Raw genomic sequence first — 5,036 nt, forward strand, 5'->3', positions numbered from 1 at the left:
TAATGTCCCCCAGTGTTACGTGCACAGAGCACAGGGCTCTGACGCAGATATATCGATCCCGGGCGAGACTCCAGTCCCGGCCTCCTCCCCTTCAAGGTCTCCCGCTGCGCTCGCCTTGGCTCCCATCCGAATCGGCGCTCTGGCCAATAAATCTTGACACCAGCCTCAGGAGAAGTCATTATCTTCCATAGAAAATGATTATTTCTCAGTTAAGCCCTACATTTAATTTTCCCGTGATCTGTCTCTTTCAGCTTCCCCGAGTAACGGTCCCTCCTGCATCAAATGCCCACGCATGTGCCTTCTGCCGCCCAAACCGAAATCATCAGACGAACTTTACGAGTCCTTCTGACTCCCCACCCTGCGAGGCCGTAATGGCCACACTCATAAAACACGCACCGAGGCCACCAACGCCGGCTATGACAGGGTGACTGCTGCACACACTCCCAGGGAGCACCTTGGCATGGCGTCCGCTCCGACGGGGCCTCCCAGCACCCAGGGTGTCGGTTCCCATGGGCTGGGAGCCGAGGGAGCCCACTCGCCTTCCAGGGGGAGCCGGGTCCCTGCCGGGTTGGGGTCTCCTGTCCCGGGGAAGAGCCTGGCCAGTTCCTGCCCAAAACAAAGCCAGGCTCGGAAGTCAGTGCTTCCCCGCCACTGCAGGCAGCTCTGGGATCCTTGAAGGACCGTCCTCAGGTCTCATGGCAGCTCCTGTGGTCCCTGTCCTGACCACTCACCCTGTGGCAGCCGTCAAAGCTGGGGACAAGGACAAGGCCCCCGGCCCACAGCTTCCTGCCACCCACCCCTCGCCTGCCACTCACCCGGAGGGGGCTTTTCCTTCGAGCTGAGTCCACCCAGGTTGTAGCACAACACAGTCTGGGCATCAGGGAAGCTAAGTGCCAACCTGAGGCTGCCTGTGTCCTGGGCCCCACCCTGCTTTTTACCAGGGGTGTGGCAGGGACCCTGTCCCCAGACGTGCCTCCACATCCCAGTCACTGGAGGGGGGCCACCGTGCCCTTCACGTGTCACTGTGAGGACAGGAGATGGAGCCCACCGGCACGATCCCTGGCACGTAGCTCGTGTGCAGGGGTGCCAGCGCAGGTGTGCTAATTCCACCTCATAAATTTTCCAAGGGATGGGTGCTGGGCATAAGCAGGTGAGCCCTAAATGCCAAGCTCCCGCTTACGGAGGGCAGGCGTGCTGGGCGGGCGCGTCCTGGAGCTGGTGCAGTTGAAGCCTGCCTGGCCTCATCCTCACTGGCCCCGTGCAGAACCTGCTCCACCCAGGTGGGCCTGGAGAAGGGACCAGCCCAGCCCTGCCTTCCAGGGCTCACGTTCGCCCGCCAGGGCACGAGCTGGCATCATCAGGCGCCAACTGAATGCCGAGAGGGAGGAGGCTCAGAGCTGGTCTTCTGCCTTTGTCCCTGACACAAGCATCAGAACCGGCCCTTCTGGTATTGGGGTCACGTGGGTTTGAGACCCGCTTGGTCACATACATGCCATGTGTCCTTAACCACCCACACGGGTCTGCCTCAGTTTCCTACTCTGTGAAACGGGAAGGATAGTCTCTTATTTCCTCAGCTCTGAGATGGGATCTTTCCCACATTTTAATCTCTGTGAAATCAGAGTGTGTCTCCACCGCACGTCCAACAGCGATCCCACCTGTGCTTACTTCCTCGCAGCACGCATCCCGCCTTGGCCCCGAGGCAGTGCAGGCGCTGGGGCAGATTTAACAAGGTCACGAGGGTGGGGTCACAGGGCGCGGCTCAGTCTGTACCACTCCTCAGGTCCTGGACTCTGAGATAAAATCACCACCTCTCCCCTCCCTGCTGCTCTCGTGTGGACATTTCTGACCTTGGGCTGCATTTTACGACAGTTGCGCGATTTTCCCGAGCAGTTTGTGTGACAGTGACCACACGCCCTGCAGCAGGGAGACGCTGGATTTGAGAAACTGGCGTTGTTTGCATGGTGCAGACTCTCGGTGCTGGGCTGAGCTCGGTCCGTGGGTGGCTCAATTTCACAGAGCAGGTTTGGGGTGAGGTGTCACCCCAACATGCTGAACGTGCCCCTCCAGCTGGAATGCCAGCCTTCCCTCCCTAGACGGTGGGGGCAGGTCATGTTGCCAGAGAGCAGGGACGGAGTGGGACGACCTTGCTGTGGTCCCTTCCCTCCCTTGATGAGCCCTCATGAGTGGAGGGGATCCCACGGGACCCCCTGGGACCAGAGCAGGTGACCGGCCACCCAGTCAGTGGCCAAGGGGGGCCGTGAGAGCGGGGCCAGCACGGCACACCCACCCGAAGTGCAGGGGTCCGGGAACCCGCCCTCCAACTCTCTGAGCACCGTGTCAGGGAACATGCCCGCCCTTAAGGAAGAGCTATGAATGCCGGAAGGACCTGAGCCCAGGTGGGAGGGACACTGCCTCTTCCCCCGCACGGTCCCTCCAAGTGGCTTTTGGATGTTTGCTGTGGACTGAATTGTGTCCCCCAGAATTCAGATGCTGAAGCCCTAACCCTCAGTGGGATGGCGCTAGAACGTGGGGCCTTTGGGAGGTGATAGGGGTTAGGTGAGGTCATGGGCTGGGGCCCTCGAGGTGGGATTAGTGCCCTTCTAAGAAGACCCCAAGAGCTCTCCCCTGGCCCTGCCTGTGCGAACACAAGAAGGCAGCCGTCTGCGGCCCACAAGAGGGCCCTCACCACAACCCCTCCTGACAGCCCCGCCTCGGCCGTCTTTGCTAACGTGACAGCCAGACTCTGGGCAGTCTGCACAACAATCCTTACGTGACTCTGTGGCCATGCCCGCAAGCCGAGGCCAGCGATCTTCCTGTGGTCCGTGGTTTGGGGGTCGGGGGCATGTGAGGCTGGAGGGGAGCCTGGACTCCACCGCACGGAAACTGGGGGGCTCCCAGGGGCCCCCAGCACAGACCCCTCAGAGGCTGGGTGCCCTAGGAGGCCAGTGCAGCCCCCACTGTGGAAAGAGATGATGACTCGTGGGAGGTTGAGCTGGGCAGGTGCAGCTCCCTTCCCGCCTAGTGTCCTGCCCAGCAGGCTGGATTTGGTTTTCCCCGCTTCCTCCTTGCGTCCCCTCAACTCCCTGCCTCTTATCTTCGGTTGACTCTACTCCCACAGCCTGACGCCTCCCCTGGCAGGCCAGTCCTGGAGCAAGGGACACAGGGCAGGTGTCCCTCCCAATCCCGACCCTCGGCTGACGGCCTTGTGTCCTATCTCGCTGAGGACGTAGAAGGAATCCAGAGAGATGCTCGGGCCTTCCCACGGCCAAACATGCCACCGTCCCGCTCTCCATCCTGCTTCCACGAACGCGCGACAGGCTCCCAGGACCCCCCAACTCTGCTCTCAGAGTCTTCCACGCTGTGGCGACGCCTCCCACCCGCCCTGGGCCTACTGCCCTGCCTCATTTCTTTGCTCCCCTTCTCAGCGAAACTCTGCACTGTCTCTTCTTTCCCCCTCCGTTCTATCTGAAAACGCTTCCGCTTTGTCCCCCGCATTCGCTCAGACCGCTGCAGTCTGGCACAAAGCCCAGCATGGGCTCTCAATCCCAGTCTTAGCCTGATCGGAACGCTCCCATCCACTCTCTTCTCCGCCCCTGGGTCTCCGCACGCTCTCGTTCCCCTCCACCTCACCGCTGCTCCCTGAGGAGGCCCAGGCACAGGTGTGGCCCTGCCCTCTGGCCTCCCCGGGGACCTTGACCAGCCCCAACACACCCTCTGGGCTCCAGACTCCCACTTCCAACCTCCCACCTGACACCTTCCTTAGGTGTGGAAGAGGTCACTCAGATTGCTCTCCCACCCCCTCCCCTACAGCCTTTCATCTCAGCCGCAACCAACTGCAGGTGACAGGACCCCCTCTGCTTCCACCCTGGCTCTGTCTTCAGAGCACACCTAGAGTCAGTGCCAGACTCTCACCAGCTCCTGGAGGGCTGGATGTCTCACGGGTTTCCTGACACCCTCCTGCCGCTCCGCATGGCAGAGCTGCATCCCTGCACAAATCCTCCACGGCCACCACCACATTCTCTGTGGCCTGGCTGGGGAGGCCCCGGGTCTGGCTCCCTCTCTCGGCTCCCTCTGCCAGACTGGGCTCCTGCTGTTCCTTCAGCACTCAGCACCCTTCAGCCTCAGGGCCTTTGCACGTGGCGTTCCTCTGCCCGGGCCACCTCTTCTCCACCCACCGGTCACCTTCCCCGAGAGACCTCCAGACCCTCTGGTGTGCAACAGCCCCTCCTCACCACTTGCGCCCGGCCCTGCTCTGTGGCTTTTGCAGGTAGGTGTATTGGCCACCTTACTGTTTACGTGTTTCAGCTCTGTCCCCCAGGTGCAGACCTGAGGGCACCAGGGGCTTGGTTTTGTCCTTGCTTTGTCTCCAGGGCTTGGCACAGAGCGGGAGCCAGGAAACGTGCGTGAAGGAGGGAAGGAAAGGGGGTAACCACCTCCTGGGAGCGCGGGCCGTCTGGAACCTGAGAACCTGAGCTTCAGGCCAATGGAGAGCCGTCCCAGGCTCAGGTTGCTCCCATCCATTCCCGTTCTTTTTGTTCCGGTCACACAGTTCTGAGAAAATGTCGATGTGTATAAAAATTAGGAATGGCAACTAAAACACCAGGTATCATATTCAATTAAGCAAAAAAGTCACATGGAACTTCCTTTCCTAGGTTTGCATTTTAAAAATGAATGAATCTCGCAGCCGAAGTCGACTCAAACGTCTAACACATCCGGCTTTGCGTGGATGTCTTGCTACCTTTCCTCAGAGTGAAATCTCCTGTTAGAAAGTCAAGGTCAGGGCTGCAGACTCTCTGGAGCCCCAGGTGGGCTGGCCAGGTAAAACAGAAGGCGCGCCTTACCTGGACTCCGGATAAGAGATTAAGTCTGAGACTGTCCCGTTAAATTCGCATTTCAGGTATGGGACAGACTTGGACCGAAAAAACCGCTCGCTGCTTGTCGGGAAGTCACATTTGATCTGGAGCGGCGACCCCAGCCGGCTCCGGGCGGGGCCGCGGGCGCGGGGCGGGGCCTGCCGCGCGGGGGCGGGGCCGAGC

The sequence above is a fragment of the Propithecus coquereli genome, unplaced genomic scaffold (genome assembly GCF_000956105.1).
Source record: "Propithecus coquereli isolate 6110/MARCELLA unplaced genomic scaffold, Pcoq_1.0 Scaffold449, whole genome shotgun sequence".
In the NCBI taxonomy this organism is placed as follows: Eukaryota; Metazoa; Chordata; class Mammalia; order Primates; family Indriidae; genus Propithecus; species Propithecus coquereli.